Source organism: Haemaphysalis longicornis, unplaced genomic scaffold (assembly GCF_048455015.1).
Source record: "Haemaphysalis longicornis isolate Haplotype H1 unplaced genomic scaffold, Haemaphysalis longicornis Haplotype H1 scaffold_12, whole genome shotgun sequence".
In the NCBI taxonomy this organism is placed as follows: domain Eukaryota; kingdom Metazoa; phylum Arthropoda; class Arachnida; order Ixodida; family Ixodidae; genus Haemaphysalis; species Haemaphysalis longicornis.
This window is the reverse complement of record NW_027526225.1, coordinates 81,205,069-81,219,168: the sequence shown is the minus strand read 5'-3', so window position 1 is coordinate 81,219,168 and position 14,100 is coordinate 81,205,069. Positions and strand designations below refer to the sequence as shown.

The window sequence follows — 14,100 nt, the reverse complement described above, 5'->3', positions numbered from 1 at the left end:
TGGGAAGTCGGCAAAAAGGTGCAACAGAAATGCCTAGGGGCTAGCCCTTCCAAATGCGGCACTCGTCAAAAATTCAAGTTTCGTACAAGACTGTCGCCATAACTGTCTTGCACGTGGGTCATAGGCAGCTAAAGTGAAACCAATCATCCGGTGTGCATGCCCATGACATCGCGGAATACACGTTATTCCTCCCTAGCGAGCATTTGAAACAAGCACTGAACTCTCCGAACTACTGCGGAGTTCTGCGGATTTACTTTCTGCTACTGGTTTATGCAGAACGGTGCAGATGCGTTCGGTTTTTCCCGTCGCTGGGTCAGGAGACGTCGCTACGGCCGGAATACTCCGTTCCTCGGCTTTCATTAAATATAAATCTGAGATACAGACTCTGCCCTCGGTGAGTGGCGAACGTACGTAGTTGTGAACACGTGGTTGTGTTGTGAACACGTGGTTAAAGCGGGGTAGTTGCTTCCTAGTGTGAATCATGCAAACACGTTAGGTGGTGCAGAACCGGCATTACATCTTTCCCACGTAAGTTACGGCAACTGCACGACGTCACGGACTCCATCACGTCACGGCAGAGTCAGCTTGCGGCGCCTTCGCGTACACTCGTTATGACCATTAACCATCGATACGGGCGACCTCTGCATGTATTTTTGCGAAACTGCGCACCGCCTGCGGGAAGACCTCTCCGAAGCCCATCCCGATTTGTTCTCGGTATACCGATTACCGCCTAAACGCAACTTTGCGTCGCTTCTGCCTGTTCACTCCTGTCGGCTTCTTTCTCTTTTCCAAGCGAGGGTGGCATTCCTTCCGAGAATGCCGATCGAAAGTCTAGTCGTCGCTTGCTGTTTTATGTCTACATTCGACAACGACTCCTCTGCAAGCTTCGCGCAAGAACGGGGAAGGCCTCTCTCAGCCCCCCTGGTAGAAAAAGCTGCGCTGATCCTCGCATAGACGGTCACGTGGGCTCTCCCCTCCTGTGCATCGGCTAGCTGTCATTAAAGTGCACTAATACCCACCCATCGATTTCTCGTCCGTTAACCTGCAGGAGGGGTGCTATTCTCTTTTCCTTCTCTCTTGCCGAGGAACCGGCTGCGCCCCTCGCTTCCTCGTGAGGGGAGTGGTTGCGTCGATGTTCCTGCAACCCTTTATTTCGGCTTGCGTGTTAGATCCCCCCCTCTATCCTCTCTCTCTCTCTTTCCTCCGTGCCAAGCGGCTTGTTTGAGCCGCCAAACGGCGTTCCTTCGCTTTACATCTCGCCGTGTCGATGCGCCGGCAGGTGGCTGCGAACACAGTGGCACGGTTCCCCGCCCAGCGGCCTCCGGTCGTTGAAGCTCCGATGGGATTCCCCAGGGTCTCGTCCTCTCGCCTTCGCTCTTCCCGTTGGCGGCGGCGTGGTCGCGGTGCGATTCACCGTTGAAACACAGTGTCTGCGTGTTGGTGGAGCCCGCGTGGCTCTTGCTGCGCTGCTGTGCGGTTCCGTGCCCTTCATCGCCGGTGAAATCGCCTTTGTCTGCTTGCGAGGGATCCTAGCAGTGGTTGCGTCGCTGGAGTTCACGATGTGCCCTTGGATTTCGCACGACTTCGCCGCGTTCGCCGCATCTTCAAGGTGTGTATTCGGTGGCCGAAGATTGTGTGAGCACGCGCCTGCGCTGCAGGAGGGAATTCGCATTACTAATGGGTCGATACATCTGTGACCTAACCTTACTACTTATAGTGACTCCAGCGTGGGACTTTTATTTCTGTTCAACTGAGTTCAGCCCTAGCCGGCCTGTTCTTATTTTTTAAGCTACACGCTTGAATATTTGCGCAATTTGACGTCCTAACCGAATCATGTTTCACACTGGCCAGTAGAGTACTGGCAGAGAGCATTTGTTCCAATCAGGGGGGGACAAGTTTGAGACCTACTTGAGGGGGAGATGTGTAGAGGGGAAGGTTTCACACATAGAAATCCTGTTGCTATTCGCAAAGTAATAAAATGGGAAACCGTAACCGTTACAGCGCTACGGACGCCTACGCGTTCGCCGCATATTTTCCATGGCAGCCCAAACCTTGTTCGCGGCATCTTGTGTGGAAAGCACAACCGTACATTTTTCACTACAGTTGGCACGGAGTTAAATGAAAATCAAGAAAGCTGAGTGTTGGTTTCGGTGGGCATTTTTACTTCTAAAAATTGCGGCCGCGACTGTAAGAAATTGTTCGCAACATTTACGTCAGGTTCACAAGATTGCAACGTGCAGTTTACGTCTTTTCGAAGTTCCCAGCTTTCCCGGTACCTTCCACGTAACGATCCTAACTGATAAAAAAAGGAGGGGGTGGAGGATGACCTCTCCCTTTCTGCTTCCCGTTTTGGAGGCTTACGATCTTCACTCGCACCCACCGGGGACGGTTCACTGATGATTCGATACCACACGCACTGGCTGTGATGAATACTGCGACGCTGTGCTTGTTCGTCGGTCGTTACGGGCCGTCGACGTCGCCCCCATCAACCACAATGCCATCGACATCGCGGCAACGGGCGGACACCGATGCGCGCACGAACGCACGTGGCACTGTTTATTACGGATGCTCGTATATACACCCATGACCCGCACACAACCAGGAGCTCGTGCTACGAAAAAAGGAAAACACCCGTGCGCGCTTTCACACAGAGTGCTGGTTCGCTTGATGCCACGTATACCGCGAGCAATTGATCCGCGCTGCGGCGGCCCCATGTTGCAGCGAAGGCCGTCGCTCATTTCCCGCCTTTAATGCGCTTGTAGCGCACGGTATACAGTCAGCGTATGGCGCCCCTAATTGCTCGCGAATGCATTATGATTTCGCTTCGCGCCGGGAGTTTCCGGGGGACCCGTACGTTGTCGTCGTCAATCTGCCATATTCTGCCATCGTTCCGAGCTCGTATATACGTTAGCCGCTCTTTCCGTGGTTCCCGCGCGTGACGTTAATTGCGCGCGCGAATAATTATCCGGCCGCGTTGTATGCACCCATTTTTCTCTTTTCTTTTTCTGTGCGTCCGCGTGTCCGTCTACATGTGCGGAGGAAATAATGGGCATTGCCGGAAACCTTTCATGTTTCACTGTTTGTCAAATCCCGCCCGCACACCCCCGCCTCCTTTCTTGTTTGCCGCTTACAGGGCACGGCTGTTGTGGCGGGCTTTTTGAAAAAACGCCGCGGCAGGCGATGACCCGGCTATATTAAGCTGAGTGTCGCGGGCGGGCCCTGGCTCCGTTTCAAAAGCGCGGGTCTTCCGATTAACGCTTTTCGCGATGCGTTTGTCGTAACTGCGTGTGTTGATTGTGCGTCAGAGTACGGTTCGTACGCGACGTGTATGCGTCGGCCTGACAGCTCGTCGTGGGGCGCGCGTGCTTGGATAATGTAAGCGCTGTCTGATAATCCGCAAAACCGTTGAGATTTCGCGCCAACGCGGTGGGACGAGTGCGTCCTCTGAACTTGGTGAGTAGGCTGGCGGTCTTTGTTGCGCGCCAAACATTTACAGTGGGTGAATGCTGGTTGTAACGAAATTGCGTTTGTTGAAATATCGCGTTATTCGAAGTGTTTCAGTTGGCCCCAGTTGGCCTTGCGCCATAAACATCCAACCATCATCATCATTATTCGAAGTGTTTCATGCTCCCCACTGCATATTATAGAGTAAATCGTTCCCGATGTTAACGAAATGTCGCTTATAACGAAGAGAGTTGTATCTTCCAAGGACTTCGTTATAACGAGATGTTTACTGTTACGTCTACCCCTAACCTTCTCGGAGTTAGTAAGAAAGCTCTCGCTTTCAAAAACTAAGACCGATGGCGTCCTGTTTCCGCAGAGACCAGTTGGTCGGCCTAAAAGCTTTGATAAGATCTCCGGACACAGCGCGTGGGGGAAACCGGGCTTCCATTGTGTCAGTACGGTTACTGGAAAATCGCGCGAAAAGGAGCGGTTCTAGATAAGACAATACATGCATTGATCATGAAGGAGGAGTGCAAAAGTAGTATACCTTTATTTCATAAACCACGTATCAGTATCCATTTAGATCGTTCGTAGATGCGTTTACTTGAAGGATGAGTGCAAAAGTAGTCCATTTAGATCGTTCGTAGATGCGTTTACTTAGTGCATCAAAAATCGTCGCTTGGGTTCGTTCTTCGTTTTCGATTCGGGTCTTTGAAGGTTACTAACGGCGATCGATTAGACGCACTTTCAGGAAAGGTTGGATTGGACGGACTTTTAGCGAAGGTTTTGACGCACTTTTAACCATGTTTTGACGTGAGAAAGCTTTAGCGCTTCTCTCAACTTTTTTTGAGAAGGGTTTGTAATGTCCCTTTTTTTTGCAGGCTGTGGACTTTTGGTTTTAGCTTTACTTCAGGTGGCGTGGTGTCTGCTTGCTTTTCGAGCCGTAAATTGTTATGAGTCAATTTCGAACACGAAGTAGATGGTTACGTGCTGTCAGACAGTGAAGGAATGCCATGCGCAAAGGAAAACTCCCTCCCGCAAATTTTCTTCCCGGACAGGTGCACGCTGCGGATCGTTCTGCACTGCAGGCAGCGGTGGCTGAGGGACTATATGTGCTTCCGCGAACGCGCGAATTCGTGTGACGACGCGAATTCCGTTTTGCGGCCCTCGCGGGGCGGTCTTTTTAACCACCGAATTGTACGAAATCGCCGTTGGGCTTCCATTTCGTTGTGCAATCGATATCTGAATTCGTCTAAATTGAGAGCCGACCGGCAAAGCACACGGCTTAGCCCAACGTTACTAGAATCTAGTAACGTGGGCGTAGCCCGCGTGTTATATCGGCTGCTCAAATCGCAAATTTGAATTTTGTTTTTGTTTCCCATTGACCGATGATGATGAATGCTATTGGTTTCCATTTTGTAGCGGGTGATGACGTGTCACCTTACAAAAAAAAAACTGATATACCTATTTTTTATACTCGATAAGTAGGGTAACTTTCCTGCATAGCTTCAATAACGTGGCTCTTGGGGGGGTATAGACGCATGGGGTGGACTGGAGACATAACGTTTCGTAAATGCGAGAGGCGCTGAAAAGCTGGACGGTTTCGTATATGAAGATCGCTTGACGTGGTACGGAAAATATCGCGCAACTACGATATGTTGTCGCGCGTCATTATAAGTCGCGACGTGACGCTGACGCCATGTCGTCACTGCAGACGCATGTACCACGTTTCTGCATAGGAATCTCGTTTTGCACCATTCCTCGAAGTTCTGCTCTCACCGAAAACTCGCCCGTATACTTCATCTGGAAAGAGCGCTCGCGCGAATTGATGGGCGCGCATGCGTTAACTTCTCACTCTCCAGTTCCGCAGATTCCTTTTCTTCCACCAACCGTGCTCCTGCGTCTCGGATGCAACATTCATTACCAGTGCGTGCCGCTCCGTCTCAGAGATCATGAAAGGCAAAGCAGCGCCACCCCGCGATCACGGGCATCCAATATATGCACACGCTAAGCGTTGAAGAACTGGAATAAGCGTGCACGAATCGGAGCCTTGAACTCGGAACAGGCGTGTTTAATTCATTTTCGCAGCTCTCTAAATTCGCGCGGAGCAGGTTCCCCGACGATGACGACGCCGCGCCGAAAGTGTTGACGACGTTAAAAGCGGCCTCGTGACGACGAGAAAGGAAGAATGCGCCCCCGCTCGTCCGCGGCTGCTGCGCTGCTGGCTGTACGAAGGAACAGCCGTCTCCGTTCAGCGCGTACGCGCCGCTCCCGTAACGCTTCGCCGCCCCCCGACTTCGCTGCTGGTTCTCGTCTGCCGATTAATGAAAGCGCGGGATTTTTGAAAGCTACCCTCCGGTTGATTTCAGGGTCACTCCCTGGAGGATCTCAGTGTTGCTGGGTGTTAGATACTTGGACCTTGTGTAGCGCCTGGGAGCTTCAAGTGTAATGGGATGTTGTTTCAAACGCTCCCGAACCGAAAGAAACGAACAAAAACAATTCAGTGCCCTTCCACTAGGTGAAGAAGGATGACCAGCGTTCACCCGCCGCGGTGGCTCAGTGGCTAAGGTGTTGCGGTGCTGAGCACGAGGTCGCGGGTTCGATTCCCGGCCGCGGCGGCCGCTTCTCTGATAGAGGCGAAAAGCAAAAATGCCCGTGTGTTCGAGATTTATCAGGCGCACGTTAAAGATCCCCAGGGGGTTAACATTACTCCCGAGCCCTCCACTACGGCGCGCCTCATCGCCTGCGTTGCGTCGGCGTGTTAAACCCGACGATCAATCAATCAATCGAACTCTTCCGACCCGAAACAAACGAACAAAAAGAATTCAGCGTCCTTCCACTAGGTGAAGAAGGATGACCAGCGTTCGAAGCTTGGCTTAGGTTAGAGGTTAGGAAAGCTGAGAGGTGCACGAAACAAACACGTTTGTGCGTCATTTGCGATTGAGCATGCTTCCGAGCTGATTAGCTGTCTTCTTCCAAGGTTGATTTGACATCAAATTAAACTTGGGAGGATAGTTTTATTCTAGCGGACAGGTATGCGGCTGTCCGTTCCTTTCCTGTAGTAGTCCATGTGTTGACAGCAGACAGGATTCTGTAACGTTTGCGACCTCACCGTGAGCTAAGCAGTTATGAAAAGGAAATGAAACTCGGCCTGATCATAGTCGTCTTGGAAGCTAATTCTTTACGTAATTTTCTTCGTGACAGTTCTGATGAAACAAGTCACAGCCGTTTTCGGTAAGCATTCTGTCACAGTGGTTCTAATTGGTGAACGTGTGAAGCCTGGTTTTGCGCGCATGCCCCTTCCTCCCTCTCTCTCCCAATAATAATAATAGTAACAATATTAATATAGTTGCGTGCCCAGGAACAGCCTTTGTGCTGTTGGAGTAGAAGCGGAGACACCGACCAAAAGAAACTTAAAAACTTTAAAACAACAACAAGACGTTTCGGCTTCGTTACTGAAGCCTTGTTCAAGGTAACAACGCTTCAGTAACGAAGCCGAAACGTCTTGTTGTTGTTTTAAAGTTTTTAAGTTTCTTTTGGTCGGTGTCTCCGCTTCTACTCCAACATGTTTCCCGACCAGACGGGTTTCCGTCAAACCCTCGACTTCAGCCTTTGTGCTGGTGCACCGAAACAAAAACGCACTATACATGGTGTATACATATCTACAAAGACGTAATATCAGAGGATGGAAGTGGTTAGACCCAAAAACTACAAAACAATAATAATAATAATAATTGTAATAATAATAGTAATAAATACCAGGGGCGCATGCTTCCATAGCGCTGCGCAAAACTGCTGCTTTCGGTGAAGGCAGTGACAGCCTTTGTTAAACGGGCAGACAGTAAGCGTCGATTGCAGCTGGGAACAAAGGGACCGCGCCGTGTTCCCTTGACGCGAGCGTGCGCGCTTAACTACAATCTATATGGGTCCCGGCTGCCGGCGGGGAACGCTAGCTTGGGGCACATTTCCGAAATGCGCCGCGCGGCGTGCCCTTGTGCCATCGTGGTGCTTGCGTGTTCCGTCTCCTGTCTGGCATCTCTGCGATCGTAAACCGTCGCTGTTTACTGCGCGCCGGTCTGGGACGATGATGCGGGAGTTGATGACGGCGCGATGGGGCCTAAAAATTGTGCACCTCACGGGACATCTGCTGGTCGGAAGCGTCGGTGTTTTTGTTTTCGCCTAGTGAAGTATCCTGACTTGTCGGTGCAGTATTTTGAGGAAAGACTCCTCGGTATTTGTAACTGTTGCAACCGCGTGTAGCTCGGTCTCACGGGTATAACGGAAAGAGGTATGTGTGACAATTTTGGCCGTTTTATTTTACACCATTCTTATGATTCTGACCCCCAGCTTCATTCCGAGAAATTTGATGTCTATTCCGCTTTTGGTCCCTTGATTTTATCCCTCTGATTCCGTCCCTCCATCGAGTGAATCACAGCCATGTTCCGTGCGTATAAGCAGCTGATGAGTATCAGCAGCTCATGCTGGCGCTCACAATACATATAAAATGTAGTTCAGTGCCTTGAACAAAATAAAATGGTAGCCGCATTGCCTTTTTCCAACAAAAAAAAAATAGAAGAATAAGAAGGCTAGCAGCAAAATGTGTATTGTAAACCATTACCGTTAGGGTACGTAGAAGCCCCTGGCAATTATTTTTTTCCACCTCGGAGTTTTATATTTTCCACCGCAGGGCCCTATTATAGAAAAAAAAACGGTCGTTGTTGACCAGTCAAGAAAATGGCCGCCGTTGTAAAGAGTATCATACAAAACATGTGCGATCAGGTGGATTTGAATCTGGGTCTCCGTAGTGGCATCCAAATGGGCTTCCACTATGTATACGCTTTCTTCGTACGTTGCGAGCGGTATTGAAGTTGTCCTTGTTTCTTTCTTCGTGGCACGTACCCACTAGGGGGATTGGCCCGGAATACGGAGCTTTGGGGAGCTAATGTTCCCGCTCCACAAAATTCACATAACCATAAATTGGAAACGTAAAAGTCGTAGAATAGTGCTTACCGCAGGATACCTGAACATGGTGGCGCGCGAGTTGGCCAGGCGGACGCCATCCGCGCAGAAGCCTCATTCTAGGGACTCTGTGGCGTGTGCCGATCTACTTGGTGACGTCATTTGCGCCCGAAGAAACTAAAGCGAAGAAAGAGGCACAAACACTGCGTAGTAGAAAAGAAGCCGATCGAAGTAATTCACGCCAAAAGACAGGTATGCAAGCGAAGAGACGCAATACTGTGTAGCGTAAACACGTTGTTCCTTAATGGAAGTGGATATATTGCCGGCAGCCGGCACTTTAGAGGGATATTTTGCAGGCACTGTCTTCTGATTGGCTGTCGAGGCTTTCTTCATTGGGACTGGTATGTCTGCCGCTGCCAGGCGCTGAATCAGACGGGGTGAGCGTGGCGCAGTGGTTGCGCCTCTGGTTTCTGGTAGTATGGTGCCAAAAGATATGGCTCATACCCACTCAGGGGGATTGGCCAGGAAAGGGGCGCTCACAGAGAGGAATTACAAAGTAATCAGAGAAACACATTTAAGGAATGAAATAAAATGTTAGGGAAATATATACAGAAAAAAAAAAACTGTTCGAACATAAGACGTAGCATCAGGAGGTGTTGAACCCGACATAAAATAAAAAATAAAAAAATAAAGGAAAGAAAGCATGAAAAGTATGTAGAGAAATAAACAAGAAGGGAAGTTGGTGAAGGAGAGGCAGTGGGCGGGAAGGCACTGATTGGAGTGATCATACACGCAGGGATCTTTTTGAGGGAAGCCCGGCATGGCCTGGGGCTATCACGGGAGACGGCCAGATTTCGAGATGAATAAGTGCACGGCGGAGCAAAGATCTGCGCGGCTAAAACCCAGTGCCTCCGCCCCGAACGATAAGATTAGAGGAACAGACAGAGGGAATTTCTGATCGCGAAGTCCCGCGTTCGATTTCATCTTCGTCCATATATCGTTTTCATTTTTAATGTGTTGGGTTAGGTTAGGTTAGGTTGGGTTGGGTTAGGACCTGCCTTTACGGGTTTGGTTGGGTTTGTCTAGGTTCAGTTAGGTATGGCTGGGTGCCCATGGGCGTTTGCTTAAAATACATGTGGGAATATAGCAGGCACGAGAGAAAATGCATCTGCGCGGCAAATAGTAAAATACCGACTGCCGGCAAAAAAAAAAAAAAATGCCGTCAGGATGTTCACAAGGTCACGAGCAGCAAAATATCGTGACTATTGTTTTTTGAACACATGAATCACTAGATGCAGTGCCCCCGGCAAAATACCCGGGACCGAGAAATTGCCGGCTGGCTGCCGGCACAATATCAGCGACCGCTAAAATGCCGGCTGCCGGCACAATTTATCCACACCCTTCCTTAATACCGCCAGGCTTTCGCCTGCAAAGCTCGTAAGCAGACTTGAGTGCCCCCAAGGAATTTCTTTCCCTCAGACAGCTACTTCGTTTCTGTAAAGGGTGTTTCGTTTATACACATAGTTGCGCGAAACGCCCGATGTCTTCTTAGTACGCACGGGTATGCCACAGGGTGCACAACTCGCGCCGCGACTGTTCAAACGTCCTCGCGTCGACAGCGTGCCCCAAGGTCTTTGTTATCCTTGAACTCGTATTCCCGCTTCGCTTTCGTGCGCATTCGGGACGCGGGTGAGAAAGCGCCTTTCGAATGTTGACTCTTCCCATACCGACGGGGGACTGGGAAGTCTCGCTGATCTCTGCTGCATCTGTACTTCAGCAGGAAGGTGTGTGATGAGGAAGTGGAACAGCGTAAAATGCCTAAGCTGTAGCGGCGGTACTGCTGGTGTGGCTGAAAGGCCGGAAATTTGATTATCAGCCGTTATGTAAGAGGCCAGCGAAGGCAAGTTCATGACAGCGCTCGCTTTCTAAAAATTGAAATCAACTTGGCTGTGAGTGGAGAGCATTTTTTTTTTTTTTAGGGGCGAAGTACCTTAAGGCCGAGGCTTGTCCGTCCGTCGTCCTCGTCCGTGCTCACGGCACAGCACCGTGTAAATCGAAACATCTGGGAACAAAAGGTTGACAAAAGTTTAACAAGAACAAAATAAAAGGTTCACCAAAGAGAGATAGATGGAGATCGAGTACTCCTGGAGAGCCGTGCTGCGCATGCGCGAAGAGCATTGGATTGGGTTGGATTTGGATTGGATTGGATTGGAATGGATTGGATTAAATTTAATTGTATTGGATTGGATTGGAAATTGTTTTAGCTGCAGTAAGCACTCTCACGGGTGATTTACGGTAAGGACGATCCCCAGTGCTTCGCCCACTCGTTCTGATTCACTTCGTGGAGGTGCGTGAATTTTTTGCATTCGCCGAACTCAAAATTTATGTGTAGGGGGGTGTATACGTGCTTGTGTGGGTGCTTGTATGTTTTTTTTAGTTCCGGGTTGTCTCTCATGCAGCACTTTCTCCTGCCCCCCCCCCCCCTTTTTTTTTTACTTAACATTTAATTGTGCTGTATTTGGTCGGTGGTTGGTGGCTACCAGGGCCGTACCCAGAGGGGGGGTTTGGGGGTTCGAACCCCTCCCGAAATCTTTTCCAGGCAGCGTGTAAGCAATACTTACTGTTGCTTTCGGCAAAACTACCCCCTTCCCGAAACCCATAACCCCCTCCGAAAAAACTTTCTGGGTACGGCCCTGGTGGCTACGCATGATGCCACAGAACCTTCGTATTTCGATTGGAGGTGGTAGTCTGCTTGACCCGTAAAAATAGGAATATCCGTTCCTTGTATGCGTCTTATCTTGCTCGACATACTCTCACTAAATATGCACAGTTTCCAGCGCCCTCTTAAAAGAAGCATCAAAAGTCGATCGGCAATTTATTCACTCGTACAAATGAAGCTTTTTTTTTTTTTTTTTGGATGAGTGTGTCCTAGTGGAATTCTGGAGCTAGGATCGCCCTCATTTCTCCGAAAAAGAAAAAAAGAAGTTCGGCAGCGCGCTTGAATCGTTCTCTCGAATGCAGCACCATTTCACTTGCATACCTCCACGGCTTGTTTTTTTGTTAGCGATGCTAACAGCTAGCTGATAGCCACTGTACCTTTAAACGATCTGTCGCAACGCTCATTACGTAACTGCGTTGCGTGCAAATAAGCCAGCGTGAAAGGAGAGAAGGGTGGCGGAGAGTCAGTCTGCCAGAAAACGGCGCGCAGTGCTCTCGAGTTTCGCTTAGTTCGGCCCTCATTGTTTTCGCGCAGTCACGGCGCTGATTGCATCGCCCTAACGACGAGAAACTCACCGGGCCGTTCTCTCTGAATCCACTCGTGCGCTCCTGAGTGGTATATAGAGGCGTGTATACATACCGAGCGCGCTTCGCAAATGACGCCGCGCTACTACTACTATCTGCGCCTTTGTATACTGTTATAAACGCTGCAGAACGAGCTCGTCTTCTCGTGTGTGTGTGTTTGCGGGCCGCATAACGATCTTGACACCGATTTTGACGAGGCGCGCTTCTTGACACGCATTTTTCGGCGGAGTAGGGGCCCCGTCCTTGGACAACACCGGGGGTGATTAGCGAATAGGTTTGTTGCACTTGGCTTGTTATTAATCTGTTTTTTGTCGGATTCTTTTTTCTTTTTTTTTTTTTCGCCGCTGCCTGGCTTCGCTGTCGATGAGTGGTATAGGTACTTGGTTAGCTTCGCGAGTGCGACCCTCTCGCGTGCGCCCTGGGGAGCCGTGCGAAGCGATGAAAGACAGTGACTGATTACCCGACCCTTCATCGTGTGTCTGGGGGGACAAGACGTAGTGTTGTTCTTCGGACGGGCCCCTTCGCCTCCTGGCACGCGTTGCGTATACGTCAGGTCGACGTTTGTGGGGGTGGCTGTGCTTGGTATAGCGCGTCGTTGAAAATGAGGGTGGAGCACCTTGGCCTGAGCGCTTCTATCGCTCATCTGTCTCTTGCTTTTTACCTAATGTTTCTGAAGTTCTTTCCAATTTCTGCAGAAACCCAAAATAAAGTAATTCGCGGCTTGGTGTTCATTTTTCATGCAGCCGACGATATTTTCGTTGAGTGGACACATTGGCACGTAAAATGGAGAACGGGATGTACTCACGGATGCGAGTTAAAGGAAAGGAAACACAGCGGAAGTACACTTTCGTGTTCACCTGATTATAAATTTCATTTTTGCCGTGCGATAAAGAAAAAAAAAGGGATCTCTCTGAGGATTGCTCCGGAAATACAAAATAGAAAGATTTATTTTCGTTAACGCTATTGCCGCGCTTGTCTAGTCTGAAACGATATGAATGGAACGAATTTATTTTCATAAACATCACCTCACGCCGAGGCGTCTATAGCCCGAGATAATGGGGAGGTATCGACAAGTAAAAGGCAGTCAAATGGACGATTGGCCGTATCCAAGCCGTAGCCAAGCCAAGCCACCAAGCGTACCCAAGCCACGTTCACTAGCAGCAGCGGTTTCGGCCAGGTATATTTATCCCCGAACGCGGCTGTTGCGGGCAGCGGCAACGCACGGCAGACTCTCTCTATCTCTCTCTGCTCATTAAACATTGACCGTATCTGTTTAAACAGCCCGAACGTAGTTATTAGAGGCGCCGCTCGAGCGACGACGAGACAGCGCCGTCTTCTAGCCACCCCGCTTCTTTTTTTATTGTTTGCGTAAAAGTCAGTGCAGCGTCTATTGCTGTTTTAATCAACCCTGGTACTATCGCTTACGTTCTTGCTTTTCCTCAGATATGCCGAAGTCTTCCCTTGAGCTAAACAACTTTGACGTGTATCAGCAACGTAAAAATTGACAACTTCTAAACGCCAGTTATAAGTGATAATACTGCCTCTATCGCAAGTTATTAGTTAACGCTACTAGGGGAAAGAAAGGGGCACGCTTTAAGCAGCAATATATGTGCAACGAGCCGGAGTAAATTCAGCCCGCCGGCACATTTTTTGTATCATTTTGCTTAGCCTTATTTCCGGGCGGCGTTAAGACTTGGGAATTTATTTGTGATATCAGATTTAATCCTCGGGAGCCTCTTGATGGCTCCAGGAATCCGGCGCTTTACGTTGCGACGTTCTTCCATCCTCCATATCCGCGCGGCGTGTCTTGGTAACAGTATCGCAGCCAGCTCCTATTTTCTTTTCGGAAGCCAGTCTCTTGAGTTCGCCGCCACATTTCCTCACGTATCTTTCCTCGTGATTCGTGTAAGCGCATGCTTCTCGGAAATCGTTTTTTTTAGTTAGTGCTTATTAGTAGTTTTGAGTTAAAAGCCCGGCAAAGTGAAACCAAATATGCCATCTCTTCGTCGTCACACCGTCTTGTACAATAAGAGTACTCGAGGCTGTTCGCAACGCAAAAGTCGAAGCCTGAACAGTCAATAACACGCGAGTTGTCGAGGATGCGCCGCCGAAGCTGTTACATAAGAGACTAGGGTACGACTTTGCCCGGTCGGATGGTGCTTAAAAGGTGAATTGTTCATTCATTCATTCAATAATTCGTTCGTTCGTTTGTTTAAATGTTTGTCAATTACTCGGCAGACGGCACGATCAATTCACTCTTAGCGGAAGCTGAGGCAGAAACTCGTGGCAGCATTGCGGTGGAGTTCATTTCCAGCTTTTTGTTTTACGCAATGGTTTACTCGTGTAGTCTTTTATCGCCTAGCCACGTCCCAACCTACGCAGTTCTCCCACTAC

General features: G+C 49.5%; 1 protein-coding gene across 7 annotated transcripts in view; it reads left to right on the top strand.

The window, feature by feature from the left end:
• LOC144162860 (uncharacterized) overlaps nt 1-14,100 on the top strand; it is a 299,979-nt gene that overhangs the window by 261,417 nt on the left and 24,462 nt on the right. Inside the window, exon 1 of one of the 7 annotated variants that reach the window (XM_077693571.1) lies at nt 1,467-1,609. The exons of the other annotated variants lie outside the window; for them this stretch is intronic. The gene's annotated coding sequence lies outside the window, so the exon portion shown is untranslated. Of the gene's footprint in view, nt 1-1,466; nt 1,610-14,100 lie in introns of those variants that run through there. 7 annotated transcript variants of the gene reach the window in all.